At 42.6% G+C, this 21491-nt stretch overlaps 1 pseudogene; it reads right to left on the reverse strand.

Moving 5' to 3' along the window:
• Nucleotides 1–2298: 2298 nt before the first annotated feature.
• On the reverse strand, nucleotides 2299–21481 carry LOC140498990 (sodium/glucose cotransporter 1-like; annotated as a pseudogene).
• Between the last annotated feature and the right edge of the window lie 10 nt (nucleotides 21482–21491).

Consider the following 21491-nt stretch of genomic DNA (forward strand, 5'->3'; position numbering starts at 1 on the left):
CCATAAAAAACTCATTGTATTTCCCCTCACCCCTTCCCTTCTTCCAAACTTCCCTTATTCTCTCAAAGGCAACACCATCTCTCAGTCACATGGCCTTGCAACCATTCTCTCCACTCATAGAGCCAATCAGTGGCCAAATTTTGTCATTTATTTCTGCACAATGTCTTTCTTTGGCATCGTTGTTTATTTCTCTGACACAAAAGAGCCAATCAGTTGCTAAATTTATCAAATATTTTTCTCTTTCTTTAGTCATCTTAGTCATGTCTGACTGACTCCATTTGAGGTTTTCTTGGCAAAGCTATTGGAGTGGTTTGTCATTTCTTTGTCTGACTCAATTTACAGATGATGAAACTGAGGCAAACAGGGTTAAGTGACTTGCCCAGGGGAACACAGTTACTAAGTGTCTGAACCCAGATTTGAATTCAGTTCCTCCTTACTCCAGGCCTGGTACTCTATCTACTGTGCCATCTAGCTGCCCAATACCTCTCTTGCACATTCCCTTTGTGATTTAGTGCGTGTCAAGCACTGTGCTAAGTGCTGGTAATACAAAGAAAGGCAAATACAGTCCTTGCCCTTGAGGAGCTCACAGTCTAGTGAGGAAGACACATTCAGACAACTATGCACAAATAAGTTGGGTAAAATGTATATAACCTGCCATGAAATGCATTAGCATTGAAGGAGATCTCTTTCTAAGGATACCTTTCATGTATTCTGTATTTGTTCTGCATGTTGTATGAAACTGCTGATGACCCAAAGAACAGCAGAAGTACATATTGTGAGTATGTCATGATTAATTATGTGCAAGATGTCATCAACTATAGGAATGATTGGAAAAGGAAGTGGACCTGTCATGTATCCAGAGCAAGGCATGATACCTCTGGGCACCTTTGGGGGCCCAGAGAGAAGGTCTCTAGCACCTTGGATCCATAGGTCTACCATGGAGGAATTATGGGAGGATGTGGAAAAGAACTGCATGACACATGAACAACAAATAAATATTTTTTGCTTGATTGATGAGGAGACCTGAATGGACTGTCACCAGCCTCAGTGGTAAAAATATGTAGTTGGAGAAGGTTCCATAGGTGGCAGTTGCCAAGGGGTAGATTTAGACTTGATGTGAGACAAACCTTTCTCGCTGTTAGAGTTGTCCCAAAGGCTACTTTGGGCAGTAGTGAATTTCACCTCACTGATATAATGAAAAAGAGGCTGTAGGAGTCAGGGAGGTGTAGAGGGGATTCTTGATCAGGTATGAGCTGGACAAGATGTCTCTGAGAGTCCATTCTATGAAATACTTTTTATACACATTCTCTTCCTCGTTCTCTGTGTATATTTTTTTCCCTCCCTTCTTGCTCTCTCCTTTGCCCTGTCTTCCTTTCTATCCTCATTCCTTTCTTCTTTCCTTCTTCTCCTTCTCCTTCCCTTCCCCATCCTCCTTGTCTTTCTTCTTCTCCTTCTCCTCCTTCCCCTTCTCCTCCTCTTCTTCCTCTTTCCCCTCCTTATTCATCACCATCTTCTTCTTCTCCTTCTTCTCTTTTTCCTTCTCTGTCACTGTAGATGTCCAGATATGTATGAAGTTAGGAAGAGGCGAGGGGTTTGGGAAGAGGTTTCTCTGTTAGAGCTACAGGTGTTTGAAAATGGAGGTAGGGATGGAAGAACACAGGAAATGTTTGAGAAAACAGGAGAGAATTTCTTGTTCAGGACTGGTCAAAATATTTAACCCTAGTTGAGTGGCTGACTAGTGAGATGAGGCCTGGGTATAGATCTAGTCCTGTGATCTTTTGGCTCTAGATTACCATGGTAAGGGGAATGAATGCCTATGGGGTGACTGCTATTACATTGGGAAGCTCTGAGACTTTTATTGCAAAAATACCCTGGAGAGACACTGCTGGACCCAAAGACTTAGGTGGCTTCCATGTAGGTCTCATTCTTGTCCGGTCCTAAGAGTGGCATGTGTTCTTTTTTTGTGCCCAGGAAGACAAGATTCCCTCTCAAAGTTATGATGGTCTGTGTCTACTATGCTGGGTTAGAATTCATATAACCTACATCCTAGGCCACAAGACAGTAAGTGCCCTGGATTTTTTGTTCAGTCCAGTCTCTCTTTAGGTGTTTGCCTGAGTTAAAATATTCTGCAGCCCCATTTTTACCCACAAACAGAGACAGTAGTAAAAAAGTAGCAGTTACCAGCTATGAAATAACTTTCCAAGGATTTCAGATCAATGGGTCCTCTTCAAGAGTTAGGGACCCCAGGTATGCTGATTTGCCCATCAATCTCACCAGCTTTCAGTTATGCTAGTTTGCTGCCCTTCCACAGCCCAGTGAGGGGCTAACAGGGAAGAGGAATGTTGTTGTTCCAGACTTGGTTGACCTGCTCTGAAGCCCCAGGGAGGACTCAGGCAAAATAACCATAGTAGAAGACACCCACTTCCATGACCAGGATGGCGTTGACATTCACCACATTCCTCCAGAAGGGTTTTTTGGATGTGTCTATCCGCTTCTTCTGGAGAGCAGCCTTCTCTTTCTCGGTCAGCTTGGGGCCTTTCTTCATCTGCAGGCCACAGAAGACTTTCTATGCCCTCTTGAAACACTCTTGTGATTTCCCTGGGCCATGTAGAGAAAAGAGAATACAGGTAAACAGTGAGGAAATGTGCTCATAATGGACATTTCTACAGGGCATTTCAAGCTGGCAAATGGCTTTACCCAGATGTCATTTGGGTCTCACAGAAGTGCTGGGAGGTGGGAAATACAGGTATTATTATGCCCATTTTGTAAATGAAGAATCTGAGATTCAGTGCTTTAAAGTGACTTCTCTGTGGTCACACAGCTAACTGGTGCCAGAGTCAGGATTCAAGCTCAGCTCTCCCTGACTCCAAGAACAACATGCTAGCCAGTGCACTCTGTTGCAATGAACTCTGCAAGGCGACTGGGAGAGCAGTGCATTTCTGGCAAGTGATCAGACCCCAACAAAAACATAGGAGTTCCCTGATATTACTAAAGGCAGCAACTGGATGAAATCAGCTGGAAAGGAAAGAGCTTCCAGAGTAACTTCAGATCTCAGGATCCTGGTCAAAATCTGTCCCACCAGAGGAGAGGTTTCCACTTCAGCACCAGAAGGAAAAGTAGTTCCATTTTCTAGGTGGCCTTGAGGAGATGCCCAAGGGGGCCCTGAGTCTTTCAAAGGACAAATCTGTCTCAGTAGGTGGGAAGTTGTCTCAGCCATTTTGTCAAAAAGCTAATTCCTTGCTGAAACACAGGGCTTCTGAGAGCCCAGTGGAGCTGAGCACACAGACAGACAAGAGGAAAATTCAATATCACCTTCCTCCTCCTGGTCTTCAGCTTCCTCTTGTCCATATTGCTCAGGATTCAGGTCAATGTGGTCTTCTTGGCTATTGGGGAGAGCCCAGCAAAGGTGGTACAGCTGTCCAGAGAGAAGAGGCAGAAGTTAGCCATGTGAGCATGGAAATGAGCAGCCCTCCCCACCACAGATGTTAGAATGAACCTCAGACCAAATGCTACCTGCCTCCAAGAAGCCTGCCTTGATTCTTTCCCTGCTCTCTGTTCTAAGGGCCCTCCATCTCTAACAAATTATATTCTAAAGGTTCTTCTTGCTTTGGCATTCTGTACTCTCAGAACACTCATAATGTGTTCCCAAGAATTCACATTCTATACTCTAAGGGCCCTCTAAGGGCCCAACTCTATCACTCTATGCTCCAAAGTCTCTTCTAGGTCTGACAGTTTATGCTCTAAGAGCCCTCCATAGCTCCCATTCTGCCTTCTGAAGGCTCTCCCAGATTTGGCATTCCCTCTTGTATGACCCCCTCCAAGCTCTGACATTCCCGGTTCTAAGGTTCCCCTTCAGCTCTGACATATCCTGTTCTAAGATGGCTCCAAGAGTTGACATTCTGTGTTCTAAGGACTCTCCCAGACTTGACATTTCTTGTTCTAATGGCCACTGTGGCTTTGACATTCCCTGTTTCAAGGTTTCTCTCAGCTCTGACATTCTACATGCTAAGGCTACTCCCACTTTTGATGTCTTATTTTCTAAGATATTTTTCCTGACTTAGACATTCAGATTTACCTTTTTACAACTTCTTTCTCTGGTTCCTGGTTTTGCCCTATATGGCCACATAAAAAAGTCTTATTCATCTATCAGGTGGCAGTCCTTAAATTCCTGAGGGCATCTCCCACATCTATCCCCTAACTCAACCCCAAGTAGTCTCTTTTGCCATCTCCATATTTTCAGACCTTTTAACCTACCCACATTTGAGACATGAACTTCAAGCTCTCTGGCACCTTGTTCACTTTCCCCCAGATAGTCTGTATTTTATCCACATACTTATTGGGTCTCCATCACTGAATACAGTACTCCAGGTAAAGTCCCAGATACTTTGCTTCTCTCAGTGAAGGCTAAGAAAATCTGAAATTTCTTGGCACCTGGATCAAGTTTCTGCCCCACAAAAGATTTTCCATCCTGTAAACCCCCCCAAAATCTTTTTCAGAGCATTTCCTATTAGAGCATGCCTCCCTCATCTTGTCCTTGTAAAGCTGATCTCTCAGAACCCATGTGAAACTTCACACTTCGCTCTATTCCACTTCGTCTTATTATTAGCACTACTACATTCCCCCCTTATTATAGCCCAGTTCTGACATACTATGTTTTAAAATGCCCCCTCTCTCTGAGAGTCTAGGGTTATGTGACTCAAAGTCTTCCTGATCCAGGATTCATAGCTGAGGCACAAGCCAGGAATAGGGTATGTTCTCACAATGAGTAAAGGCAAACTCATACTTACATGTATGTCAGGAATAGGTTTTGTCAAGAGAGAGATACTAAGTACAACCAAGACTGTCAACATGAAGGAGACGATGGCAAAATAGGGGTAATGCCATCCACAGATGATGTCGGGACATTGGATGGGAACCATGCAAGTTCCTGTCCCATAGGCAAACTCAGCAAACATTCGAATTAGACTAATTGCAAGTCCACACATCAGTCCCCAGAAAGCTCCCTGTCAAAGAAAATCAAGGAGAGTGGTTTCAGGGTGCTTTCAGCCCAAGGGACCACAAACCACACAAAATGCATCTTGGGGGATAGCGGAATTATAGAGGATCAGAATGACAATAACAACAAAAAAACAACACAATGCATTCATATCTGATTCTAAGACTGTCAGAATTAAAGGGAAATGGTGTCCAAAGTTGTTTGTTGTTCAGATGAAAAAACCAAGTCCCAGATAACTGCAGTCATTTGTCCCCAAGAAGCCTGACTTCTAATTCAGACCTCTTTCTACCATACACTTATAAAGGATGATTATTAATGTTATGTCTTATTGCTGTGAAAAATTTGGATTTGGGGACATCCATGAATGTGGGAGGAAGTGGCATTTTGGGTTCCTCACGCGATCAGTTAGAGTCCTTCCCACTTCTACACACTGAACTTTCCCTTTCTGACTCATCTGCTCATTACCTCTCTTGCAGAAGATGGCAAGCAGGAACACAGCTGCGATGGGGGACCCCAGGTAGCTTGCTATTGATGAAAGATACTGGAAGAGTTTGACTTGCCTGGACTACTGGGATCCAAGCAATGCTGAGGGCAATCAGGATGATGATGAACAACCTATAAGCATATTTCTATCAATAGGATATTGAGGTATAACTAGGGTAAACAAGTTGGGGATTTTCTCATGGTGGGAGGATGCTTCTTCCTTCTCATGAGAACACATGCCTTGTATTGCAAAGTACTCTCACATCCCCTGACATTCTTGGTATTGGGAGAGGGCAAGGAAGTGATACTACTCCTTGTTATTTTTGTTCATCCTCCATTTTTGAAGAAGGCAATAGCATCCCAAGGGTGGTGTCTTGATTTGTGCTCAATTGGATTTAAGTCAGGCACAAAGTCGTCAGTCTCACTCTCCCCTCCAGAGTCATCTAAGTCCAGTGGCAAGACAAAAGTCAGGATGGCTGATGATGCCTTGGATGCAGTGGAGGACCTTGGCATTTCGAAATTAAGGTCTTCCCAAGGTCTCATTTTGTCTGAGGCAACACCCATTTGATGACTAAGGTCTAAGCAAGAATTGAGGCAAAAGATGGCCTAATTTTCCACCAAAACAGTATTACTCTGGAAGGGAACTTTCATTGAATGACCAATAATATTACTGGTGGTAGGGATTAAGGACATAAGGGGAGAGATGAAGATGGGTTTCCCCTTTTCTACACAGTCAGGCTATTTTTCCTGGTGGCTACCTGACTTCCTCCCAAATTTCTATGGGGGTTCATATTGGATTCTCTGGACAATGGTCAATAAAGATACCCTCATTCTCTTGTCAATCATGCTCTCAACCTTAGAATTATTATTAATTTCTCCCTCTTCTTTTCCCCCTACCACATTTAGTCCATCACCATTCTAATCAATTCTCTTTCCTTACAGTTTTTGCAAATGAATCATCCTAGGCTGAGAGGGTATAGAGCTGGAAGAGACCTCAGAAGTCCTCTTGCCTGAGCCTTCATTTTGGAGGGAAGGAAACAGGGCCAAGAGATTTGACCAAAGTCACACAGCAAGTAGTAGAAGCAGGATTCAAACTTGGGCTCTCTGACTCCAAAGCTTGTGTTCTTCCCACTGAACCACACTGCTTCTCCAGCATCTTTTCTTCCTTTACAACTTAACAGGTAGCCAGCAATTTGGCTTAGTGGTAGGAACTCTGGAGTCTGAGCCTAAAGACTTGAGTTTTATTGCTGTTGTGATACTTCCTGGCTGGGTAACCCTGGGAAAATGGCTTGCTTTCTCTGCACCTTGATTTCTACATCCATAAAGTGGAGATAGCAGTCCATCCCCTTCCTCACTTATCAATTGGTTGTGAGAATTAAAAACTGTAAATCTCAAGAGGAAGGGGGAGTGCTCCCAAGGAGGTTCATTGAAAGTACAGAGAAATCCCCTGGGCAAGAAGGGACATTATAATTACTATTGTATCCTGGAACACAGTCCTCAAGTTTTGTTTCCTTGTTGTCACTATATGTTCAAGTAATAGATTTAACCATCTTCTCTTCTCTCAACCAGGTGGTACAATTCATAAAGTCTTGAGCCTGGGGTCAGTTTTGTTGATTACAGACAGAAATGCTGGTGATTTGTATGGGTTTATTTTATATTCTGCAACGTTGTTGAAGTTGTTAGTTATCTCAACTAGTGTTAAGGTGCTTCTCTAGGGTTTTCTAAGTACACCATCATATGATGTACAATGAATGATAGTTTTTTCCTTCATCGTCTATTTTTATTCTTTCAATTTAGTTTTCTTGTGTTATTGCTATAGCTAGAATTTCTAATATAATATTAAATCATAGTGGTGATAATGAACCTCTTTGCTTTATTCCTTTTTGGGAAGGCTTCTAGCTTATCTCTGAGGTAAGGTATTTATCAAAAACACTTTACTAGCTCTTAAGGGAACATTTTAAGAACATTTTGAATAATTCATATATATGGAGTCCATAAAAAATACATTTGGAATCTGGAGACCTGAGTTCAAATCCAAGCACTACTAGTTATTAACTATGTAACTTTGGCCAACTTATCCAACCACTTTGGGCATCAGTTCCTCTACCACATCTCTGACCTGTTAGAAGTACAATTACACTCCTTCCAACTGAAAAAAAAAAAGGCTTCAATGACTCCCTATTGCTTCTACGATCCAAGGAAGTTTTTCACCCTGACATTTTTTAAAGCCCTCTATAATATGCCTTCTATCTACTTCTCAATTTCTTATCATAAAATTTCCCTTAGCACACCCTCTATTCTAGTCAAGCTGGCTGGCTAGCTACTCTATTCACATTACATTTTATCTCCAGTCTCTCTACTTTTGTATTATTGGTCCACCATGTCAGAAATACACTCACTGTTCACCTATACTTTGTAGAATCTTTAGCTTCCTTCAAAGTCCAACTTAGAAGCAACTTCCTTCATGAAGGGTTACTTGATTTCCCCCTCCCCCCAGGCGTTAGAATGCTCTTCCCCCTCAAATTACTTTTTAAAACCTTTAGTTTCCTTATCCGGGTACATAGTGTATCCCTCCATCAGAATAGAAGATCTTTGAGAGCAAGAACTGTTTCTTTTTCCATTTTTGTTTTCCATCCGCTAGTACCTAGAAGAGTAGTTTGCTTATATTAGGTGCTTAATATGTATGCATTGAATGTTGACTTGAACCTGTTACTATCTGAGTTCATAGACCTAGGAAATCTTATGCAATGTTTTTTATAATTTAGCTGGGTATCAGAAATATGGCTTCCTAGGTCTTGTTAGCCTACTTCTACCTAGAAGTCCATCCATCCTCTTTAGTGGGCTACTGTTTATAAGATGCACAGGTTTTAGGGAAGAGAATTCCAACACACTCTGGGCAAGGTGTTCACAGGGCTGTGTCAGCCAGGTGATGTTGTGGAAAGGGTGCTAGACTTAGATTTGGGAAGACCTCAGTTCTAATCCTTTTTCAGATGCTGACCAGCCATGTGACTCTTGGCAAGCCACATATCCTCTTACAGATTCAATTTCCTCACCCGTCAAGTAAGAATGTTAATAGCACCTACTTGTAGGATTGTTATGAGGACCAAATGAGATAATAACTATAGATCAATTTATAAACTTCAAAGTACTGTATAAATACCAGCTACCATTATCAGCTCTGTTACCTTCTTGCTAGCAGGAAGCATCTCTCTGATGCTCGCTTTCGGATTTTGGTATAGATGTCAATGCTGAACAGTGTGCTGGCACTATTGAAGATGGAGGTGAGGGAGCTCATGAGTGACGCCAACATGACTGACAACATCAGTCCCCGAAGTCCTTGAACAACCAAAAAAGAGGAAATTATCTTCTTCTGTACTTTGGAACCAATGTCCATGGCTTTATACTATCTATTCTTTCATAGTTTCTGAACCTCTGAGAATAATCCAAGCACAGAATTTCAGAACTGGCAGAGTGTAAGATCAGAGAGTGGCAGAGCTAAGATGAACTTTAGAAAGAGAATGTCAGACCTGAAAGGGCCTTTAGAATACAGAATGTCAATATTGGAAGGGACCATAGCACAAAGAAGGCAAAACGAGGGCTGACCCATACTCAATTTGTATTTGCTACCTTGAGTGTCTGGGCAGCCAGAGGACACAGTGGATAGAGTGCTGGACCTTGAGGTCAGGCAAATCTGATTTCAAATATAGCCTCAGACACTGAATAGCTGTGTAACACTGGGCAAATCACTTAAACACTGTCTGTCTCAGTTTCCTCAGTTACAAAATGAGCTCTAGAAAGAAATGGAAATCCACTCCAGTGTCTCTGCTAAGAAAACACTATTGGGGTCGTGATGAGTCAGACACTACTGAAAAATGACTGAACACTCACACACACAACTTGAGTGTTTATATATTTGGAGAAGCATGGATATGAGCCATACTTGTATTTTATTTTGGAGATTTCCTGGAATAATTTCAGATGAGTTTGGTCATCCCAAAATGACTCCAGAGAAAGGCACCTTCTAGTTTCAGAAGGCATCTGGATTTTCATTCCAGCCCTTCTTCCTTACTAGCTGTGTGACACTAGAAAAGTTCCTTCCCATATCTGAACCTTTGCCTCTTCCTCTGTGAAATGGGGTTAATCATGTCGAATCATGCTTATGCTACCTGCTTCACAGGGATCACTGGGAAGAACCCACTTTGTAGACTTCAAAGTCTTGAAGAAATGAGAGACACAATTATCATGAAGTCATTGCCTCTCTCTGAGCTTCACTGTTTAGCTGTTTAATGAGGGTTTGGCTTGAGTGATTTCTCCAGAAGTCTATACAATCTGAGCTCCCCAGCTTTGTTATTAGCCAGGCAACCATGGTCAGCTCTTGGGGGTCCTCCTTGACATCATGTCAAGGCAATGGTCTGGTTGACCTCTAGTTCTCTGGTTTCTATGATTAGAAGAGTTTAAGGGGATGCTGATCTTTTTTCTACTTTTTCCAGATAACTAGAGCATACCAGACCTTCTGGACTCACCTGATGACTCACTGGATCATAGACTGAGACCTGGAAGGGACCTTGGAGGCCATCTGGTTCAACTACCTCATTTTACACAGAAGAAAACTGACAGAGGTTAAGTGACTTCCTCAAGGTCTTACAGTCAGTGCTGGAAAAATTTTAACCTACATCTTGAATTCAAGTTCCTTGAAAGTAAGGGAGAATAACTTACCCTCAATGAGAGAAGCTAAAATTTGTCTGGGGGAGGTCAAGAAGGATAGTGAGGAGTGGGGCAGATGGCATGTTAATTGTACTCACATATTAGAAAGTCAATCATAAGAAGGAGAGATTGATTAGTCTTGCTCAGCTTGGCCCCAGAAAGCAGAACCAGGAGCCATGGGTGGAAGTGACAAGGTTGCTGAATCGACTTTGTGACAATAATTTTGATGCTCCCTACTGAAATTATTCCACATTTACTCAGTTCATTGTGATTTGATGGGTATCAGTGATTTGTCAGTGAATTACACAGAACAGAATTGTTAAGTTAGTTATAGATGTTAATGTGGCCATTAAGTGTCATAATTAATTAGTCCACCATATATTGATGATTATATTACATATACCTATCAGTGAGATTCATGATGTTAGTTGGAAAAATAATGAAAATATAATTGTTACAGTACCCCACCCCAACCACTCTGTAATGTGGTGTAATAAGGTTCACTTTTAGGTACTGTACACCTCACCCCTTTGAAGCCCTGCTGTCCACTCCCTTGTGACCTTTGCTTCAAACCTACAACTTCCTTGGACCCTAGGTACTCTTTGTCAAACACTAGCATCTCATAACTTGTGGAGGGTACAGAGATGTTACTGAAGGGGTCCTATGATAACATCTGCTGAATGACCTGGAATTGATGACCTGTGGAGGGTCTCATGACTTATCAAGTTGTGTTGATAAATTTATTGTGATTGATGGACATTTCCCTTAAATTTTCCCACTTCTGGAATTGACCAACCAATGAATTATAATGTTCTCTTATTTTTAGTGCTCTCCAAGTATATAGAAGTAATTAGGATCCAAGAGGAGGGGTCCTTGTTCATGCAGAAGATCTTGGGCCCACTTAATTAAGCACCACCAGTATCCCCAATAAATGGAATATGCTTGGAGCTTGTTCTCAATGACTTTTGATACCAATTGACATTTTATGGCCCACAGCTTGATGTTAGGGAAAACATCCTAACAATTGGCATTAACCCAAAGTGGAATGGACTGCCTTTGGAGGTCTTCAAGCACAGACTGGGTGACCCCTTGTTGGATAATGTAGAAGGGGTTCTTAGGACCAGATTGGAATAGATAACCCCTGAGGTCCTTCTCAACTGTAGGACTGAATGAGAAAGGGCTCCATTACTTGCCAGAGACTACTCAAATCAGTGTTCATGGCACCCTATTGTAGGTGATATGAAGATCCCAATAAGACACTAACCATTGGGCATGAGTTCTACCACCAACTTTGAGTAGGCTATGGTGGTTCAACCTGCACTGGTGCCACAATGTTGTTCACATTCTGAAGGCACGACACAGGCGACTTCATCTGTGGAAAGAGCCAGAGAGAATTCTGGTCAGTCAGGATTCAAGCTGTGAGGAGAGCCAAGTCCACTAGTATATTAGCTGGAAAGGAAGATCCTGAGTGTGTGCCTTGGCAGGGGTTAATGGACTTCACCTGGAGCTAGGACATTCTGCCTGGCAGCTCCCAAGTAAACATGACCCCCTTGAGAAGTGTGCCCAATTTGAGACGTGGAGCTGCTAGCTAATAGGGCACAAAAACCTGTTCTGCTTTTCCTACTTTTTCGTTGAACTCTCCCAGAATGTCTTGAAAACATATTTTAAAAAACACATTTTATTGCTGTCCTGGCTTTACCCCTTGAATACAGCGACTTCCTTTTGTCTTTGTGTTGCCAGATCCATCACAGTATCTGGCACATAGTAGGCACTTAATAAATGCTTGTTATTTGATTGATTACATCACAATCACCTTCTGCCCCTGCCCCAAGATTGAACAAAGAACAATAAGTTCATTGTCATCTAATGAAGTGACTTCATTTGATAATGTATACCATATTCTTCATTTAGGTCCAGCTTTTTTCATCCATTGGAAGGGTGTCCTGAACCCCTTAGGCAGTCTCATGGAGCCTGCAGATTCCTTCTCAACAAGTTTTTGAGCATAAAATAAAACAAAATATACATGATTCAAAAGGAAACTAATCATACTGCAGCTGAGCTATCAAAAGAGGTATTTTTTAAGTTCCCAGACCCCCCCAGGCCAAGAACCCCTGATTTAGAGAACATTTCTCTAAAATTAATCAGTGAATCAAGATGTATTAAGTGTCAGTTATGTGTCAGGCACTGTACTAAGCACTGGGTGTACAAAAAGAGGAAATAGCCACTCTCTATCCTCAAGGACCTTACAGTCTAATTGAGGGAGGAGACAATATGCAAACAAACATATACAAAGAAAATTAAATAGGAAACAATTAATGGAAGGCACTAGAATTAAGAGGTATTAGGGAAGGCTTTCTGTAGAAGGTGGGACTTAAAGGAAACCCAGGAGCTCAGTAAGTGTAATCGAGTTCCAGGTATTTAATAAATCATGTCATTGTAAAAAGAGACAGACAGAATGTGAGCATGATGAAGGTGATTTGTGGTGTAGAGTACTGGCATGATCATAGACTTATGTTCTCCAAGTTAAATATTCCCATTAAAAAAAATGGTGACCTTAAGCTAGACAATTGCCAGAAGACTTAATGTCAACCTATTAGAGCTCTGTTCTAAACTGGGACACTTTATTACTAACTGGGAGAGAAAGCTGAGCCAACATACGTTTGGTGACAGTGGAGTAAAAAGGAATGGGCAATGATCACAGATTTAGTGTGCAGCACTGCATTTTCTCATCTGGATCAGAACAGTCACAAAGATCAAGACTATTTTGATGAAAATGATGAGGAAATTCAGAAACTGCTAAATGAAAAATGAGAACTCCACAGGGTTTACCAGCAGGAGAGTTCATTCATCTCTAAGAAGGTAGTGCTTAACTCCATCAGAAGCAAATTACAAGGGGAATTTAGAGGGATGCAGGATTCTTGGCTCAGTAAGAAGTCAAATAAAATTCAGTTTTGTGGTGATAGCAGCAATCCAAAGCATTTTTATGATGTCACAGAAGTTATTTATGGGCCAAAGACCTACGGTGCATCTCAACTCTTCAGTGCTGAAGGAGCCACATTGTTTAGTGATAAGGACTTGGTCCTGGAGAGATCAACTGAACACTTCCATAATGTTCGCAACAGAATATCATCAATCAGTGCTGAAGCCAGAAGGTGAGCAGATGTCAGGGAGGACTTACCTGGGAACAGAATGAAGCTGATCATACCAGGCATCACCATGAGGAAGAGGGGTAGCAGCCAGGCTTCACATGGGACAGGTTGTTCTCTGATAGATACCACTGCACAATCACCTGCCAGAGAAACAGAGTGTGCACGGTGCAGCTACTCAAGTTAAAAGGTGCCTCTGACTACAGAGAGGGATGCGGCCTGATTCTCACTCCAGGCAATGGATAGAAGTTCCAGGTGGGCAGTCTTCAGCTCAGTGTAAGAAATAATGTTCACCCATTTGAGCTGTCCAGCACTTCAGCACTGGAATGTACAGCCTAGGAGGCAGGTAGTGAGTTCCCCACCACAGGAGATATTTAATCAGAGGATGGAGAGCCACCTACTGATAATGTTGCAGACAGGCATTTGGTCTATGTGGCCCCTCAGACAGTGAAGTGGTTTGTTGTTTTTATTGTTGTTTTTGCTCACCAAAACACAGCATTTAAGCAAAGGGGAGACATGTATCATGGTAGAGAAAGTATGATTATGCTGAGTGTGCCCTGCCAAGCATAAGCCACAGATCACTTCCACATCCTCCTACATACGTGCTGCTGGAGGAAGGTGGAGAAATTCAAGAAACTGTTCCGACCAGGTCCACCACAAATTTTTGTTACACAACCTCAATTGGGCCCTCACTATTGCTTGGAAATCCTCCTGTACCACCCTTATCAACTCCCACTTCCACCAGCCAAAGTGGCTCTTCCAGACATTTTCATACCTCCTCAAATCTCCCATGGCCCCTCTCCCCGAGTCTCTCAGAAGTGAACCTTAAGAAACTCATTTTTACAGAATAAAATGGAAGTCATCCACTCCGAGCTCCTTCTTCTCCTCTCTCTTCATCTCCTATCACTCAGATGACTTCTGCCACTCCTTCCTACTTGAAACCTGTTTCTCAGGCTGAAGTGGCCTTACTTTTACCAAGGTTAACTCCTCCACTTGCTTAAGTGACCCCATTTAATCCCATCTTCTCCAACACATTGCCCCCTCTCTTTCATCCCCGCTCTTTTAATTATCTTCCATCTCTCCTAGTTTACTGGCTCATATCCTACTGCCTACAAACATACCTAGGTCTCCTTTTCCCTGAAAAAAAATCCCTCACTTGATCCTTCCATATCTACTGCTATAGAGAACAACACCATATGTCCAGTCCCTCAGGTTCCCATCCTAGCAGTCATCCTAGAGTACTTACATTCTCTCATCCTGCCATATCCAAACTGGTGCCAAGTTCTGTCCATTTCAGCTGTGTAACATCTCTCAAATACAGCCCCTTCTCTCCTCTGACACTGCCACTCCTCTGGTGCAGACCTTCAGCACTTCATTCCTGGACTATCGTAGTAGCCACTGGATGCTCTTCCTGTGTGAAGTCTCTCTCCAATCCAGCCTCCATTCAACCATTAAAGTGATTTTCTTAAAGTTTAGGTGCAACCATGTCACCCCTTACTCAATAAACCCCAGTGGTTCTACAGTGCTTCCAGGATCAAATGTAAAATGCTATTTAGCATTCAAAGTCCTTCATCCCCCAGCCCCTTCCTATCTCTTCAGGCTTCTCACACTGTACATCCCACTCATGTCCTCTGACACCCAGTGACCGTGGCCTCTAAGCTGTCCCATGAACAAGACCCTCCATCACTTGGCTCTGGAAACTCTCTGGCTACCTCTGAAGCCTGGGAAGTTCTCCCTTCTCCTACTGACCTCCCTAATCTCCTTCAAATACCAACTAAAATTTCACCTTCTACAGGAAGCCTTCACCAACACCCTTAATCACAGGGTCTTCCCTTTTTGATTACCTCCAATCATCCTGTAGGGAGCTGGTGCATCTAGTTGTTTGCATACTGTTTCCCCCCATTAGATAGTGAGCTCCTTGAGGGTGGGAAATTTTTGCCTGCTTTTGTGCCATGCATGCTTTGAATAATTCCTAGCACATAGTAGGTGCATAATAAATATTGACTCACTAACTGGTTTTGGAGGCAGAATCTAGGTTCAAATCTCATCTCTTCCAAGTATTCCATGTGTGATCTCAAGCAAACATTTAAATGTCCCTGAGCATCAGTTTCCTCATCTAATCTCTTGAGGTTAATGTCCTGAAAAACAGCCACAAAATCATCACAAACCTACTGTTATTGTTTCTAATCAGAGAGAGAGACCTCAAAGCTGAGTGAGTTTGACCCTGCGGGGAATTAAAACCATGATTCTTTGACAATATTTCTGATTGGGATTCTTGGCTATGTGACATTGGGCAGGTCCTTTCCCATTTCTAAATCTGTTTCCCCTCTGCAAGGTGAAGAGGATCTCAGAGGTCTCTAAATGGCTGATCCCATGAACTGCTGCTGAATAAATATATGAATAAATGAATATGTATGTGTTTAAGAAGAGATTGAGAAAATAGAAAGGGTTGTGTGTGTGTGTGTGAGGGAAGGGAAAGGAAAGAGGAAAGAGAAGGAAAAGAGGAAGGGAGAGAGAAGAAGAAAAGGAGGGGTAGAGGAAGGCAAAAGTGAGAAAGGATGTGAGAGAGGGAAGGGGAAGCAGGGAGAGAGAAAAAGAAAAAGAGAAGTTTAGGAAGGGAAGAGAAATGGATCTTTGAAAATTGGAATCTGATGTCTGTTAGTGATTGGTCTGCTTGTTTCCTAGGAATTAGAACTTTTCCAAAGAGGAGTTGGATATCTCAGGAGGCAGATAGCGCTCCCATCATTAATGTCTTCAAGCAAAGACTGGATTGATGGCCAGCTGCGCTCAGAGTTTCTATTACTCAGTGCCTCAGGGGTTCTGTTCCCTCCTTCCTCTGATCTCACTCTGCATTCGAGGTCCTACTGGCTTTTACTGGCATTGCCACTTCTACATTTGACTGTTGATATTTGAGACCTTGGCTCCACCACTCACTCACTAGTTAACTGTGACCTTGGGCAAGTCATTGCCCTTCTGTGGGCTTTAGCTTTCTTCTTTGTACAATAAGGCTGTTCATTCTTGCCCTGCCTCCCTCAAAGCATTCTTGGGACATTCAAATGGAAGAATGGTTGGGAAACACTTTGGAAAGAAGAAAGTTCTTTGCACAAACAAGCTTAGGTAGCATGAAAAAAGCACTTTCCTTAGGGTTAGCTTTGGGTTCAAAATTTTTTTTTCGGGAAGTAATCAGGGTTACGTGACTTACCCAAGGTCACACAGTGAATTCAATTTCACCTCTTCTAATCAATTTAACTCAACAAATAATTATAAAATGCCTAGTATGTGCTAGTCCCTGGCGATACTGAGTTGAAAATGGATCAGTCCCTGTGTGAAGGAGTTTCCATTCTTCTAAAGGAATGTATCCAAGTAAGGAAAGGTAAAGTATACACAAAGAAAGTTCCAGTGGTACAGAGTAGTTAACAACAGGAGGACCAGGAGAGCCCTGGGCAGAGCTTTGGAGGAAGCCAGGCTTTCTAAGAGGCAGGTGATGCAGGCAGGGCCTGAGGCATACTTTGCATACACTATCTGGGTGGCCTTGGGCAAATCCCCTAAGGTGTCTAAGCAAGTTTCTTTACCTGAACAATGAAGAGGTTGAATTACACAGGGCAGAACACTGGCTTTGGGGTCAAAGGCCCAGTTTTGAATCCTGCCTCTGTCTCTCAATAGCCATATAAGTTTGGGCAAGTCACTTAACCACTCTGGGCCTCAGTTTACCTATTTGTTAGAGGAGGGGGCTGGGCTAGAAGATTTCTAAGGTTCCTTCCAGTCTTAGGTCTAGGATCTCATTCTTTCTATGGTATAGAGAAAAGTGATGTGGCCCTTAGGTCTCTTATCTCTTTGCGACCTCTCACCTGGTCTGCACACCAGTACCAAAGAGAAACAAGGTTCATTCCAATGAGGATTCCCAGCCATGGCAGTTCACCAGTGATGGGATCCTGGAAGAGGTGGAAGGAATCTGCTTTGGGCGTGTAGCATTCTGGGTTCAGAGTTACATTTCTCTCCGTGATGACAGATGGGATGGCTTTCATGTACTTCTCTGTGAAGGTCTCATATCCTCTCACTTCTGCAAAAGCTAAACAAGATCAGGAAAGAAGTTAACTCTAAGGATCCAAAGGGAACCAAGAAGCCATATCAGGTGACCTTGTCCTCAGGCCAAGATAATTATGTCCATGTACATGACTGTCATCCATCTCCATAGTGTCCCAAGCCTATTGTCCCTCCCACTCCTCTCCCTGGCAAAAACCTTTCCTGATTCCCTCAGGTCATCCTGTTTTCTGCTTCAAATTATCTTATCATACTCACTTGTATATACACTATTTTTTTCCAAAAGAATGTAAATTCTTTGGAGGCAGAGGCAATTTCCTTTACATTTTTGTATCCCTAGTGGGCCATTGGGTGGAGTACCAGCTTTGGGTTCAGGAAGATTCATCTTTCTAAGTTCAAATCCACCTTCAGACACTTACTAGCTGAGTGACCTTGTCAAAGTCATGTAGATGTGCTTCCCTTAGTTCCTGGTCTAGAAAATGAGCTGGAGAAGGAATGGCAAACCAGTGTAGCATCTTGGCCAAGAATGCCCCAAACAGGATCATGGAGAGTTGGATACAACTGAAAGGACTCCACCCCAATAGTGCTTAGTATGGTGCTTGACGTGCGATTACAATGATCCTTCCCTTTGATCTTCCTCTAATGCCTCTTTGTCGAGTGGAGGCACCCCAGACTGTCAAAGATGGTAACAGGCAAGAGTGCAAGGTCAGGAAGGTTTTGGGTGCTGGTCTGGTGAGGAATGATGTATGTTTGTCATCTAAGGACTTGGACTGAGTTCAGAGAGGTTCATCTCTGCTTGTTTTGCCAGATGACTCTTTTTGTTTGTTTGATTGAGCTTTTGCTCTTGGTGTGGGGTGGGGTGGTTGGTTGGTTGGTTTTGTTCTAGGAATGTCTATTAATTGTCTCCTGAGAAATGAAGGAGTCATGATTTGTTTCAGTATAGGGAGAAGGGCAAAGTGGATTACACTAATGAAGTTAAAGATCTTTAAAATACTGGCTAGTTTCCAGCATGGTATTCCTGTTTGTTCTTGAGTGAATTAGCACCTCTCATGTCCCAGGGTGTAGTACAAATGACCTGCCATAGACTTTGTTGGCACAAGACCACTTCCTCAGGATCACCAAGCCTCAACAGTACACTGAGCATTGTGAAGCCCCACAATAGGGCCCTTACTGACCCACAAAGCATAGATGATTGGACAAGCCTTCCCTAAATCATTTTCTAAATTCTGACCCCGTACAGGGCCTATGTAACTAACAAAACTGGAATTATGTGCAAAAGATAAAGCAACTTTATCTGTCTCCACTGTGTAAGATACCAAGAATCCAAACAAGGCAAAAATTCAGTGAGCTAATAACAGAGAAGGCTAATATCTACTCCCATTCCATGATCACCCAGCACCTCCTCCCTCACCACCCACCAAGCAGCAAGGTTGTACAAGTCTACTCACAGGCTTGCACCAGAACTCAACTCTACACTCTACTCCTTTATCCCATGCTGCCAAGGAGAGCCAAGCTGAAGAAATTTGATCAAGCTGTGATGGAAGCAAAGGGGATCATTGCAACATCAAGGAGAGGTGTCACAACAGACCCTCATCAGACAATGAGGCAGGATATGTGTGTGTGTGTGTGTGTATGTGTATTTGGGGACAGGGGGAAGTTGTGGCATTCCATTATATCTGAGGGAAAGAGCAAAGCACACAACTGGAGCAAATTCTGTTTTTCCAGAAATCACCTGAGGCAAAGATTAGTGAACTATGATTTACCCAGTGTTGGAGGATATTGAGACAACTTTGAGGGCCAGCTCCCAGAAAAACTGCCATCAAAGGAAAGGGAGTAAAAAAGTGAGCAACAGTGGAAAATAAAAGAAAAAATGGAAACAACCAAAATCTCAGGAAGAAGAAAAGTCAAATAAATACCTTGAGTAGAAGCAAATTGACCAAAATGGAAATTAGTAATAACAGAAGAGAAAATGGTCTCCAAATCACTGAAAGAAGTTTAGGTATCTATGAATACACATTGCAAGATTGGACAGAAATGAATCAGCATCTTGAGACCTTGTGGATTCCTGAGAAAGCATAGAACCACAGTACTATGTGGCTAAAGGGTTTAAAGGAGAAACTGGATGTCCTTTAGGTGCTATGGTTTTTCTAAATTGAACTGGAAAAGTATTTGAAGCTTACTAGTGAAATATACTGGGTAAACTCAGTGAAATGAGGAAGAATGGGACTAGATATGATAATCAGCAACATATGGAACCCATGTGTAAGTTCTTCTAGTTCTTGCCCTGAGATTGATGGGTAGTCACCCCTCCCTTAGATGGAGCAATTCTGATGGCTGCCTCCACTCCAGGACATTTATGAGTATCCTTTGACATTTCCAGGGTGGTTTCTCTCTCTGTTTCAGCCAAGTGGTGATTGCACCTACAAGATGAGGTCCATCCTGCTCAGATGTGCAACTGGTGGTGCTGACCATTCTCTCTTTATCAAAGTAAGGAAGTATGTAATAAACGGTAGGATGATTTCCTTCAAAATAGAAGAAATAAAAATGTCATGACTGCTGAATGGTGTGCAGTGTCATATGTTAAAGTATGATACTCTCTAGTGCCAACAATAGCCTGAAAAAGGAGAACCTTCTCAAGAGTGTCTCAGTTGCTCTCCTCTGCCCTCCTTGGCTCAAGGCGGAAAGGACACATTTTGCTTCTATTTAGTGGTGAAGTGGATTTTACTGTGAGATAAGGGTTATACCTGATTGGACAAAATCAAATCTCCTGCTATTTAAAGATCTGAAGAGTTTGGTAGTTCTCAGGATTAAGTGGGTAACACTTTTCCTCAGAACCCTGGTAATGGTGGCTGTGAGGGAAAAGAACTTCATAATCTTTACAGCAGAAGAGGAATAGTTGCCAAGCAAGAGAGTAGTGAGAAACAGAAGGGGAAGCTAGCAGAGAAGTTATGTTTTATATTGTTCCAGAAAGAACTGAGGACATTAAGAGCTACTGTTCAGAGTTGTTATTTGCCCCAGGAATATGAATTTCTAACTCACGCATGTACCTGCTAAGTTTCTTTAAGTGTGCTCCTGATTTTTCACATGGAGACTGGTATGCATTTGTAAGAGAATATGATTCAGGTTCCTGAGGGGATATTTGGTTATTCATGATTTGCCTTATCTTGACTAAAAGTTATTATTTCTGCTTTTGCCTTCTATTGAATAAATATTGTGATGATTATTGCACTTGCCTTGATGTTTAGGAAACTTTTTATATTTTAATGGTGTCATGGTAACTGATTTAGTGTAAATGGGAAGTGAATCAGATGGTGTTCAGAAACTACATTGGCATGTAGCAGAAATGTATACATGTACACATACAAACACACACCAGTGTTACCCCTAGGATGGAGATAAGGAGAGAGAGAAGGAGGGAGAGATAGACAGAGACAGAGATAGAGGCTGGCCACACCTCTGGGGACATTACCCTGATGTACTAAAGTAGATGTAGGTGGAGTAAGCAATTCATCACAGAGACAAGAGCAAAACAGGGGAGGGTTGAGAGTTGAGAAACGTGGGCCACAGCCTAATCATAGATGTGGAACTAGAAGGACCCTCAGAGATCAACTAATCTAATCCTGTCTTTTTACAGAAAAGGACACTGAGACAAAGATAGTGGAGTGACTTGACCAGGATCACAGAGTTAAATGCCAAAGCTAAGATTTGAATGTAAGTCCAATGCCCTCTCTACTAGACCACCTTGCTCCTCCTGATAAAGAGGACTCTTCCTTTCCTCCCTGGAGTCCTTCACTGCTAAAAGCACAGATTTCCAGAGAACAGGAATAGAAAGACTAGAGGAGATGGACAGAGGTACAGAGGCAGCGATAGGCTCTCTGGCTCCTGAATCTCATTCAACACCTCCCACTGCTGAGGTCCACCCTCTGTTCTCCAGGGAGGTCTCTGTCCACCCCTGGCTGTACTTACCATAGCCAGTAAGGATGAAAGAGTCAACAAGCATAATGACTGTCTGCAGGGCATCAGTGTAAATCATAGAAGCCAAGCCACCTGCTGAGGACAAGGAGAGAAATGAGGACATTATGATTCCAGGGGAAGGACCACACTGCATTAACAATAGAAAC

This window comes from Notamacropus eugenii, chromosome 4 (genome assembly GCF_028372415.1).
Source record: "Notamacropus eugenii isolate mMacEug1 chromosome 4, mMacEug1.pri_v2, whole genome shotgun sequence".
Lineage (NCBI taxonomy): Eukaryota > Metazoa > Chordata > Mammalia > Diprotodontia > Macropodidae > Notamacropus > Notamacropus eugenii.